This window comes from Candoia aspera, chromosome 8 (genome assembly GCF_035149785.1).
Source record: "Candoia aspera isolate rCanAsp1 chromosome 8, rCanAsp1.hap2, whole genome shotgun sequence".
NCBI lineage: Eukaryota > Metazoa > Chordata > Lepidosauria > Squamata > Boidae > Candoia > Candoia aspera.
This window is the reverse complement of record NC_086160.1, coordinates 34,962,450-34,976,267: the sequence shown is the minus strand read 5'-3', so window position 1 is coordinate 34,976,267 and position 13,818 is coordinate 34,962,450.

Genomic DNA, 13,818 nt, shown 5'->3' with positions numbered 1-13,818 from the left:
TTTCTCATGTTCAGTTTGCTGAAAGACAATATGCTTCAATTTTTTTTCAAGAAGTAGAGAATTTTGGAAAAATTCTTACAGGTGAAACATGCTGTTCTTGGACTTCTTAGTTATGAAATAGCTACAGGGAATGTATCAATCTCCTGTGTTTTCTTGTACAATTTTCTTCTAGTGTCTGCTATCCTGCCTGCTTTTTACAAAAGTGTTTAAGAAAGTGAGGTTTGTGCAGACCTTGTGTCCATATAGGCTGCATTATGGCTGTGAGCTTCGTTGAAATCCCTTGACTCCCAACTCATGAGATGACTGCAAAAATCTCAATTCCTGCAGTCTACTCATGAGCTTCTTTGCAGAGGTGGCATTTGCTGTCTGTTACTGTCGTCTCAATTCTGACTTTATATGCATTTGTTCTTAAGGCTTGGTCTTGTGCAGCCAGAATCAGCCCCTCTGAATCTTTCTTCAACTTTCCTGCTCTTAGCCATTGCCAGGTCTTTTAACTGCTTTGCCTGCTAGTTTTTTTATATGCACTAGCCATATAATAATTTGCCCAGGTATTTGTAGTGATCTTCTTCATGCAGACGCTTAAAGTTATTTCCATAGGGCACCTTGATTCCTTCAGTTTTCATTATTTTTTCCCAGTTTATGGTTAGGGTGGCACATTTGTCCAGTCCAAACTCCATTGCAATATCTTGGCTATATATTCAGATAGTGTTGAGCAGCGATTCTGATTCAGATGGTGTTTTTCCCTACAGCTTCAGATCATTCATGTAAAGGAGGTGGGATAGCCTGGCAGATGTTTTTGATGTTTGATAGAGGAATCAATGCAATGACAAACAGTAGTGGTGATAGTGAGTCTCCTTGAAAGATTTCTCCCAGTCTATTACCATCTATCACCAGTATTTTCCTTTGTGCCATTATCTTTGCACAAAGTTTCTGATGTTTCTATTGATTCCTGTTATTTCTAGGCATTTGATTATCCAATCAAGTGGCAGGGAGTTGAATGTCTTCTTGTAATCAATGTATGCTACATTCAAGTTGGTCTTTGTTCTCTTACATTTTTCCAAAATCATCTTGTCAATTGGGAGCTGATATTTTGTCCCTCTGCTGTTTGGGCGATTTCCTTTCTGCTCAGATGGAAAGAGCTTGTTTTCAACTAGATGCTGTTGGACTGCATCAGTTACAACACCAATTAGCAATTTCAAAGTTGTTGGTAAGCAGGTAATTGGCTTGCAGTTGCCTGGTGCTGCCCTTTTGTTGGATCTTTCATTATCAGGTAGGTTTTGCCAGATGTTAACCAATCTTCAATTTCACCTCCTTGCAGTATGGTGTTAAACTGCTTGGCAAGAAGTGGATGCAGACAAGACAGATGTTTCAACGAAAAACCATGCAGTTCATCTTCACCTGGTGCTGACCAATTCTTGATCTTCCTTGCCCTTTTCTCCACCATTTCTGCTGTTATTACAAGTTTTTTCATTTCAGCTTCTTTTTTTTCCCCTTATCCACCTCCTTTATCCAAGCCTCATTCTTGTATTTCTTTGTCCCATAGCTGCACCCAAAAGTGCACTGTTTCTTCTTTGTCAGGTGTTCATTGCAGTCTCTTCATTGATGGTTTGGTAGAAATGTTTCTGATTCGACTGAAATTGGAGATTCTGCCTGTAATGTGCAAATCAAGCTTCATATCTGTTGATTTTCTTGGCTATGGCTGTTATTTGCTACTTTATTATTTCCAATGCTTCTTTGATCTTTCTTCTCTCTAAGTGATATGTCTTGATCAGGTATTCTTGGGTCTTCTTGTTCTTCAGCTTCTTTTCTTTCATCTGTTCTAGCTTGCTTGCATCTGATCTTAGCATGCTGATCTTATTTTCCAATCTGATCTTCCATTTTGGTGATGCACTGTTTGGCTTTTTATCTTGTTCATTGATTTTGCATTCAAAATCTTCAGTTATGACTGAAGCTGCGCTATATATCAGTTCAATTGTTTCTTGCAGTGAGCTGGTGCTTATATTTGATATTACAGTATATTATTATATTATTATATATTATTTATTATTCTATTTATTCTATTTAATTTATTATATTATTATATTAGTAGTAGTGGTAATAGTAGTAATGAAATTTATATGCCACCCAACTCTCTGACTGCGATTTACAAATTGTTAAAAACACTTAAACTGACAACAAAGGCCCGCATAGTTAAAGCAATGGTGTTCCCTGTAGTAACATATGGCTGCGAGAGCTGGACCATAAGGAAGGCTGAGCGAAGGAAGATCGATGCTTTTGAACTGTGGTGTTGGAGGAAAATTCTGAGAGTGCCTTGGACTGCAAGAAGATCCAACCAGTCCATCCTCCAGGAAATAAAGCCAGACTGTTCACTTGAGGGAATGATATTCAAGGCAAAACTGAAATACTTTGGCCACATAATGAGAAGACATGACACCCTGGAGAAGATGCTGATGCTAGGGAGAGTGGAAGGCAAAAGGAAGAGGGGCCGACCAAGGGCAAGATGGATGGATGATATTCTAGAGGTGACGGACTCGTCCCTGGGGGAGCTGGGGGTGTTGACGACCGACAGGAAGCTCTGGCGTGGGCTGGTCCATGAAGTCACGAAGAGTCGGAAGCGACTAAATGAATAAACAACAAAAAACACTTAAAACAAGGAAACAACACAAAACACATAACAAAATATAAAATATGTCAATGACTGTGCTAATGTCGAGGTAATAGAACAGCCTTGTAGCATCAGCAAACAATTAGCCATCAGAAAAAGGATGGGGGTGGGTGGAGGAAACTGGGAAGTTACAATAGGCATTTATCCTTCAGGAAATAATTATATCTCCCTTGATAATTTATTAAAATCTCATATTATTATCAGCATTGCATGTGATGATCCAGAAGATACCATTGATCTGCTGTTCATTTCTTTGATTTGCAACTTAACAAAAATATTTCCCTCTAGGTCTGTCCTTGTTTAAAGGCATCTTGAATTTTGCAGCAGAGAAATCACAGAATGCAAAACAAGGTCTGTAATAGCACATAGAGATGCCTAAATGCTGGTCCAGAACCACTATAGTGACACTGTAGCCTGTTGAATTATTGGAGCTACAAAGAATTAATATTGGGAGATTATGTGGCAGAAGACCTTGCAGAAAGCTAAGATATTGGCAGTTGGCATTCCCTTCCTTTCCAATCTTTCTGCTCTGCAGGGGAGTAAAAAAAAGAAAAACAACAGGTCAGGCATGGGACAATGTTGTGTGACTGTATAATGACAATCATGTGACTGCTGTATCCCTTCAAGAGTTTTGTATATAGTTGTGTAGACTGTGTGTATAAATTTGCCTTTTCTTTTGTCATGTACTCATTATAAGATACACATATACATATACATGACTGAGGGATACTGCAAAGGTCATAAATGCACTCCTTGGTTGCAAAGTTATTTTTTCAGCATTGTAATTACAAATGGTCACTGCACAAGGTAGTCAGTAAGCAAAGTCTACCTGTACAGCAATTAATCAATACTGTATACCATTATTGGGCAGGGGGCAACTTAACACATGTAGCACAGAACTTGGTGGAGACAAGTATATCTATCTAAGCCCCCACAAGGGTTCTCCCTTTCCCATGTTCACAAATGCTAGCAAGGGCAAATAAAATGCTAGCAACCAAATAAAATCCATATAAATTTACCCCTCCAGCAACCAACTAGGGCCCCAGGCTTGAGCACAGAACCAAGTCTTCAAGGCCTTGAAAGGCCAGTAGGGTGGAAGCCAATCTCAGGAGGGGTGATGTTCCAGAGGGCAGGGACTACAGCAGAAAAGGTTCTTCTTTGGTGTCCTGCCAGCTGACGCTCCTTGCTGATGGTACTTACAGCATGCCTCTCCTGCTGGATAGAACAGGTAGAAACAACTGGGAAGAGATGGTCCCATAAGTAACATGGCCCCAAGCCATGTAGGGCTTTAAAGGTGACTACCAGCACCTTGAATTACACCAAGGAGCAAACTGATAGTCAGTGCATGTTGTGGAGCAGTGGTGTCACATGTGCCGAAGAACTGGTGCCACTAACTGCTCCACCACCGCATTCTGAACCAACTAAAGCTTCCACATGCTCTTCAAGGGCAGCCTCCTGTAGACCACATTGCTGTAGTCTAACTGGGAGGTCATGAGGGTATGAGTGACCATTGGACAGGCACAACTGATGCACAACACAAACCTGCTCAAAGGCCTTCCTAGCCATGGCTGCCACCTGCTCTTTGAATAGGAGCTGTGAATCCAGGAGGATACCCAGATTGTGCACTGGTTGTATCAGAGGCAGTGCCACCCCATCCAGAACCAAATATGGAAAGTCCCCAGAACCAGGCCACTCAAAACCCAAAGCCACTCAACATCAAACTGAGTTACATAGTTTATAAAGGTGGAGCCCATAAGCTTTGATTTCTATCCTGCTGTATTCCAGGAAATCACTATAAATATGTGACTGAATCACTGAGCTTGCAATGTGGTTTCTTATACCTCTATGGAGATTAGTTACTTTACAAGAGTTTGCTCCATCTGAGACAAACCATTGTCACATGTGATGGACAGCTGGTTGCAGTCTATAGGAATATCTTTTTCACATCCTCACACTGAAGTCTTAACTCTTCCATAAAGTTTATCCTCTGGCTCTGCCATCTTTAGTATTTCTCTCAGGTCCCCCAATGCTTGGTGTTACTACTCCAGTATCCTGTTGGTGTACAGTATCCTGCATTTGTGGATTGTCAAACCAAATTACCTGACAATTTTTTCCTGAGGAGCATCATCTAACATGTCATACAGAATCTCTTTCTTTTTGTATATTTTCCCAATCCTTTATATTGCCAAGCAAATCAGTTCCATTAATTTGATAACTAAACTGTGTCAGTAAGTTAATAAGCAGTACCAAATATTCCTCCTCTATGTAGTTCTGGTCTGTCATTGCTTTTTTTCTGTTGTCTGAGCCATGGCCGAATGACCAACCCAACTTCCCTACAAAACCATTATTTCCTTTTATTTGCTGCTGTTCTAGAGTTTCCATTGCAATATTTCAATATACTGTTAATCATATTCAATATAACTTTGCTTTGTTTACTGTTAACTGAGGCAATCTCTTTAAGTGATTGTATCATGGCAGTGACTTATAAATGTACTTTTAAACACATCTAGCTGGATTTCATTTCGCTCTACTTGTGGAAGAATTTTAAATTACTTAAACTTTTTTTTATTCCATTCCTTTGATTGCTCTCCTTTGTCTATCTTGTTCCTCTTTCTCAGCTCAGTTAGGATATCTTTAGCCTCTTCTGGACTTGAGAGCATCTGTGAGTGACATGTTATCACTGCCTGATTAGAGGTATTACAGTAACAATCTCCTCTGCAATCTTCCCTTTGGTTACCTGATATTTCCATTCTTAAGCAAAGGGCAAACATAATCATTCTTAAGAATTGAAAAACCTATCAGAAATTTGAAAAAACATCAGAAACTTTTTCATCCTAATAATCATTAATGGCAAAGTAGAATGCTTCAATACTAATACAATTCTCTTCTGTCTATAGTTGCTAGGCAACCATATGATTTCTTACAGGAACTGGCATGGACCTGGCATCCCAGCAGTTGACTGAGGGAATCAATTATTACTTACCTGTTGTGTAATCTGCCCTTGCTCACCTTATTCAGGGCAGTGTGTAGCTTCACACTGTTTAACCAGTACACATGACTATTAATTTTTTTGTGCAAGGGTTTGAGTGACAACTTTGATAGTTGAGTAAAGGGAAGAAAGATTCTTATTCTGATTTGCCACCTCTCTTCATCTCCTGGTTCTCTCTACAGCCAAATTATTCCCACTCAGGAGATGGTTATCTTTCCAGACTTTATTTATTTTCAGATCTGCGGCTCTTTCTTATAAGTTTACCAAGTACTTCTCCACAAGAGTTTTCAGTTTCTTAATTTTATCATGAGCATTTACTTATTGAGCATTAATTGAAATTACTGCTTGAGCTGTTAGCAGACAATTTCTAGGCCCCAAGTCCATCTTAGAGTGTGGAGTTACAAGCTACTGTATACAAACAGGAAGCAAACCCTACACTCACTAGGACTGATAATGTTACCTAGCTGGGTAATGAAATGTCTGCAAGCAAACAACCAAGCTCAGAGAGCACCAAGGACTCCACAGTTCAACCCTGAGCTACAGATATTCTCTCCTACTGGAACCATCTTAGAGTGTAGACATGGCAAACCATCTCCCTCTTTATAGGGCCATTTACTTAGTGATGCTTTATCATCATCATTGAGATTCAGTAAGATCACTTGTTACCTTTTTACATGGCAGCGGTTCATCTGTTTGGAGCTGTTTCGAGCATTTCATAGTTGTTTGCAATCCAAAACTCCTTGTAAAAAAGCTACAGAGATGACCTCGGAGAAGGAACACAGTAGTTAGCAAAACAGTAATTGATTGATGTCAGCTCAATGAGGTAGGTCAGGTTAGGAAACAGACTCCACAGAAATATGGGAACTCTAATTTATATAGAGTCCCTCTTTTGGGGGAGATGGGCGGTAATTAAATTTGAATAATAAATAAAATATAGGCTATAGTAACAGAATCTTGAAAGCCTGACAATTTTTCCCTTCCCTCCCTCTTATACCAAAGAGAGTCAAGGCAAAGTCACCTGAAATCTCTTTCTAACATCTTCTTCCTTTTCTGGGCTTAACTGATGTTCCACTAATGGTCTCATTTTTACTCCAAGGTTCTCTTCATGGTTCTCTCCAGATCTCCTGTGATGCTTCTTTGATTTACTTTTGTTCTTGTTCTTAAATGTGTTACCATTCTGCATGGCATTATTATTTAAGTTTTCCGTTTACAAATAACAGTGTCTGTTGAGGCAGTGCTTCCAATCGGTTGCTTTTGTTCCAAGAACTTAGGCAGTGCAGAACATCTCTGAGGCGTGTGTCTCCCTCTGAATCTCTCCTCTCTTTGTTCCCATTTTAGGACATTGTATTCTGGTCTCCAGTATTTTCATTATTATCTTCTTTAAAATTAATTAAAAATTAATTTATTTTACATTTGCAGCTTCCCTCTATTTATGTATATATACATACTATACATGTTTAAAATTGTTAATTGAATTATTTGGAAAAGTTTTTAAACTGTTGTCATTCCCTATTACATAATGGAAGTATTACATTGAAATGTAATTCTTTCTTCTTTTTTTTCTTTCTTTCTCTGCACCTTTTTTTATACTAGACAGATTTTAGATTGTTTCAAAGGCATCTCTCACAAACAAATATTTGTGCATGCATTAAGATGTTCAGAGGCAATCTTTTAATCAGAGAAAGTTGGTTGTTAGTGGCTACCTTTCAGTCTTGCTGCTCAAGCCAAAGCAGAGCCTCTTTTGATGACTCTGGTAAATCTACTTTCATAGAAACCTCTGGCACATTTCTCTGATATTCCCAACAAGCATGATCCCCTAAGTATAAACATTAAATGGCATTGTGTAAGATACTTTAAAAAACGTGATTGATAGTGCAAAATGCAAAGGATTTTTTAAAACAAAAGAAGTAAGGAAAAAAAGGGCTGATGATTTGGCATCTACAGAATCTCAAGGATTGCTTTTCTAGCATTTGCACAGTGCAAAAGTTCATCCGACTAAAATAATTGTGCACCATGGACTAGTTTGAATTAATGATTGAGTAAGAATTTTGTAGAAACATTTACAGTAGATTTCAAATTGAAGAAGCAACTGTTACTTGAAGAAAATAGTTTTCTTTCTTCACCATATATCGTCTTCTGAGCCACTTCATGTCTGTATGTGTATGCCTGAGTAAATAAATGACCCTACAAAATTCTCACAATTAACAAGGGGGGAGAGCGCTGCTCTCAAATAGTTGTATATGTTTAAACATCTTTCATTATTGACTGAAGACAACAATAAGGCAGCAACATGCAGCAAATTATTATTATTGAATCTGTTCCAATCAGAGGCTTACACAAGAATGAAATACTTAATCCAGTTCAAGTCAATATATTCTGGAATTGTGCAAATGCAATAATCACTGAGCATTTCTAAAAAGATCCATTTCTATTATTCTAATTTTATTATTCATATTTGCATTTCAATCCTGCTCAGCAGTTTGAGGTAGCCTTATTTTATTTACTTACTTTTATAAATAAGTAAATAAATTTGTATACAATTTGGGTTGTATACAAATCAGTTTAAATATAAAGAAATAAAATAGTATTACAAAAATAAAATTAGCAACAAAGCACTATGAAGTTCTAAAATAGTACAATACCTGCATTTTTAAAAAAAAGTATTGACTTGTTGCCCAAAGATGCATAATGTAGGCACTATGTTAGACTGTCTTAAGAAAAGTCCCCTTTGACAGAAACTGTTAAGATGACATGCCTTGCACTGAGTTTCTAGATCAAAAGTAGTTGGTTATACATTGGATCACAATAATCCAAATGGGATAATAGCAGACTTTGGATATCTCTGCAAAAATATATCTGATGAGCACTGAAATTCTGTGCATGTTTGCTCAGAAAAAAGTCCTAATTTATTCAAAGAAGTTTATTCTTATATAATTATAAATAGTATTCTACCAGAAAACAATTCTTTAAAACTTCATTCCCAGAATATAAAATTGTTGGATCCATTCTATCATTGAATACAGAACTCTGCAGGAAGATTTCAGTTTTCTAGAGATTAATAACTTCACCCAAATATTAAAAACTCTCCTGAAAAGGAATGAAGCAACATTAAAAGATTAAATTAAAATTAAAATTGAGTGTTAAAGCCAAGACAGCTGGCATTTTACCAGTTAAATAAAGACAAAGGGAAGATTTGCTTCCAAAGTCCTTACAAGTTTGGTGCATATAACAACTAGTTCATATCAGTAAAGAGTATAAATGTACTATGTAAATATAATTATACCTTGTACTTGGTGAAACAAAGTGATGATAGATCCATAATGAAAGTCAAACTATGATGTAATTAGTTGAAAAATAATTAAATAATTTAAGTAGACTTAAGATATTATTAAAACATTTATATAGGTCCATCCCTGACTAGAGATATATAAAGTTTCCAGATTAGGAAGTTAATGTTTCTTACAGTGAAGCCATTTTAGACTAACTTTTTGTTATCTTTGGGTTGTTGTTGTCTTTCATTAGTTCTGGATTCAATATCTCTCTTAACACAAACGCATACACACTCCTTGCTAAGCCAAGTGATCTGCCATGAAGTAACTCTCAGGGGCAGAAGCACTGCTGAGCTACAGAATGCCCCCAACATTTCAATGAACCACAGAGTTCTCTCTGGCTTCAGATTCAATCCTGCGACAGAGTTTAAATTTTGTCATTTTCAAATTTATTCCATATTTATTCTCTGTGCCTTGAACAAGTGCAAATGCATTTTGCTGAACCTCCTCGGGAATTCAGTGGATTTACTATGACAATCGCCTTATTGTTTATGGAGTTCATTAAAGCATTAATTACTTCAAAAAGGAGATAAAAACTGGATACTGTAAGTGTGAAAATTATATTAAAAACAATATGAGATGTATAGAGAGTTGTATTTCAGATGTTAAAAATTAATTAAAAAGACAAGTATCAATACAAATTAATCTTGAAACCTGATCCTTTTCCTTTGATAACTCATAATTACCTATCTATCTTCTAACCTTCAGGTTCCCACAAAAGAAAAGTGCTCCCATTCTATTTTGCAATTTACTGCAACTCTAGACCCATTTTTGTGTGGAGTAAATGAGGGCTAAATGAATTGGTGCTTAAGTACTTTAAATACAGCACACTTTACCAGCAGTCTAGTAGTTGCATGTTTAGCATTTTTATTTTTTATTTATTTATTTATTAATCAAATTTATCACTGCCCATCTCCCAAAAGGAACTCTGGGCGGTTACAATAAAACATAGATAAAAATATAAAACTATAAAACCCTATAATTTGTTGTTGTTTATTCGTTTAGTCGCTTCCGACTCTTCGTGACTTCATGGACCAGCCCATGCCAGAGCTTCCTGTCGGTCGTCAACATCCCCAGCTCCCCCAGGGACAAGTCCGTCACCTCTAGAATATCATCCATCCACCTTGCCCTTGGTCGGCCCCTCTTCCTTTTGCCCACCACTCTCCCTAGCATCAGCACCTTCTCCAGGGTGTCCTGTCTTCTCATTATGTGGCCAAAGTATTTCAGTTTTGCCTTGAATATCATTCCCTCAAGTGAGCAGTCTGGCTTTATTTCCTGGAGTATGGACTGGTTTATCTTCTTGCAGTCCAAGGCACTCTCAGAATTTTCCTCCAACACCACAGTTCAAAAGCATCGATCTTCCTTCGCTCAGCCTTCCTTATGGTCCAGCTCTCACAGCCATATGTTATTACGGGGAACACCATTGCTTTAACTATGCGGACCTTTGTTGTCAGTGTGATGTCTCTGTTCTTAACTATTTTATCGAGATTTGTCATTGCTCTTCTCCCAAGGATTAAGCGTCTTCTGATTTCCTGACTGCAGTCAGCATCTGCAGTAATCTTTGCACCTAGGAATACAAAGTCTTTCACTGCTTCTACATTTTCTCCCTCTATTTGCCAGTTATCAATCAAGCTGGTTGCCATAATCTTGGTTTTTTTGAGGTTTAGCTGCAAACCAGCTTTTGCACTTTCTTCTTTCACCTTCATCATAAGGCTCCTCAGTTCCTCTTCGCTTTCAGCCATCAAAGTGGTATCATCTGCATATCTGAGATTGTTAATGTTTCTTCCAGAGATTTTAACTCCAGCCTTGGATTCCTCAAGGCCAGCTTGTCGCATGATGTGTTCTGCATACAAGTTGAATAGGTAGGGTGAGAGTATACAGCCCTGCCGTACTCCTTTCCCAATCTTAAACCAGTCCGTTGTTCCATGGTCTGTTCTTACTGTTGCTACTTGGTCGTTATACAGATTCTTCAGGAGGCATGCAAGATGACTTGGTATCCCCATACCACTAAGAACTTGCCACAATTTGTTATGGTCCACACAGTCAAAGGCTTTAGAATAGTCAATAAAACAGAAATAGATGTTTTTCTGAAACTCCCTGGCTTTTTCCATTATCCAGCGGATATTGGCAATTTGGTCCCTAGTTCCTCTGCCTTTTCTAAACCCAGCTTGTACATCTGGCAATTCTCGCTCCATGAACTGCTGAAGTCTACCTTGCAGGATCTTGAGCATTACCTTACTGGCATGTGAAATGAGTGCCACTGTTTGATAGTTTGAACAGTCTTTAGTGTTTCCCTTTTTTGGTATGGGGATATAAGTTGATTTTTTCCAATCTGATGGCCATTCTTGTGTTTTCCAAATTTGCTGGCATATAGCATGCATTACCTTGACAGCATCATCTTGCAAGATTTTGAACAGTTCAGCTGGGATGCCATCATCTCCTGCTGCCTTGTTATTAGCAATGCTTCTTAAGGCCCACTCAACCTCACTCTTCAGGATGTCTGGCTCTAGCTCACTGACCACACCGTCAAAGCTATCCTCGATATTGTTATCCTTCCTATACAGGTCTTCTGTATATTCTTGCCACCTTTTCTTGATCTCTTCTTCTTCTGTTAGGTCCTTGCCATCTTTGTTTTTGATCATACCCATTTTTGCCTGGAATTTACCTCCAATGTTTCTAATTTTCTGGAAGAGGTCTCTTGTCCTTCCTATTCTATTGTCTTCTTCCACTTCCACGCATTGCTTGTTTAAAAATAATTCCTTAAAACCCCTATAATACAAATACAATAAATATAATAAAAACCTCGATGGCTAAAAGTTCTTTATGTTTTGCAGGCAGAGCTGGTCCTTCTAAGAAACTAACCATCCCCAAGAATGGCTACTCTCCTTCCCGCACCAGGCAATATTACAGAACCAGGTCTTTAGCTGTTTCCTAAAGTCCAGGAGGGAGGGAGCCAATCTCACTTCTGGGGGAAGGATATTCCAAAGGGCAGGTGCTATTGCAGAGAAGGCCCGCCTCCTGGACCCCACCAGATGGAATTCTTTTACACAACCGTGTGGGACGGGCTGATGTGATGAGGAGGAGATGGTCCCTTAGGTAACCTGGAGCCGTGCCATGTAGGGCTTTAAAGGTGATAACCAACACCTTGAATTGGACCCGGAAGCATACTGGCAACCAATGCAGCTCGCAGAGCAAAGGAGTGATGTGTGCTGATCTTGGGAAACCCAAGATCGCCCACACAGCTGCATTTTGCACCAGCTGTAGCTTCCGGATACTCTTCAAGGGTAGCCCCATGTAGAGCACATTGCAGTAGTCTATATGGGAGATAACCAGGGCATGAGTGAATGTTTGAAGGGCCTCTTGCTCCAGGAAGGGGCGTAACTGGCACACAACATGAAGTTGCACAAAGGCCCTCCTAGCCACGGCTGCCACCTGCTCTTTGAGCAGGAGCCATGAGTCCAGAAGGACCCCCAAGTTACACACCGGGTCTGTCTGGGGCAGTGCAACCCCATTTTGTTGATAGAATCAGTGAATGCTGTATTTCCTGCCTGTTTCCAGGCAAAAACCATTAAGTTTGTAATTCACTTATCAAGCAATTCTAAAAATACTTATTTAGAGGTAAGCCCCACTGTATTCAGCAGAGGTAACGAAAAATGAATAAGTTTATGATCTGAGTTCTACTGTTTTTGGATAGCGTATTTTATGCAAAATTATGACTCAATTTTAAAACATGAAAATTTTATGATGCTCTCACTTACTGATCTCCAATTAAACTCATATCAACTAAGATTTGCCAAATCAGTAGTTAGGGCTGCATATTTTCATTATTTTGCAGATATTAAAATGTTTTTCATTTAGAATGATAAACATTTTAACACTTCTAGTATAATAAATACAATGCTTTCATTGTCACAAGGTACACGTTTTTCACTTTCATAAATGTAAGTTTTGCAGATAAAGGAACCTGACAATAATGATTTCTATTTTATGCCAAGAATCTTTATCAACAGTTCTTCAAGCTCACTGTTTATAACAAAGTGTTCAAAAACCTTTCACAGAAATGTACTGAAGGAGTTGTTATGGAAAGTTCTGTGAGTCTTTGTAATTTTATCAGCAGTGTACTGAGGATGCTACCTAGCCTGGTAATGAAAGTTCTGCAAGAAGACAACTAGGTTCAATTAGCATGAAGGACTCAACTGACTTTAAGTCTAATACTTAATGAAGCCATCTTCAAATGAATTCATTTTTATTTTAACATCTCCAAAATCCATCTTACAAAATGTAGAATGTGGAAGGTTCAATTTATGGTATATAGATAACCTCAGTTCTTCAATGAATGATTATTCCTTCTCTGCTTCCCAAAAATATCCTTTCTCCATTCCCTACATCTCCCATTTTCTCCTGCATGCCAGTAGTAGGAAGTTTAAGTTAATGCAAAAGAATAGCTTCACACAGACAAACACACAGAGACACACACAAACATTTATATTCTCATTGTCATAATGAGCCGGGATGGCCAGGACAAAGAATAAAAGCATATGGTTTGTCTTCAGAACCAATGTGTCATGAGCACTGTTGAGCTGATCCCATCAGCACAACGGCACACATGACAATACCCCGGAAACAAGAGTAAGGGATTAAAAGATAAGCAAAGTGACGCACAACAACAGACACAGACCCCAAGGAGAAGGGAACGACCCCGGACGGAAAAACCAGTCAAGAGAACACAAAGGGGGAAGAAAGAGCAACAAAGACAGGGCGGATCACGAGGCACACCTGAAGCTGTCAGCAGGAACGCAACGGATATTGCCCAGCTGACAGCAATCACTGGCCGG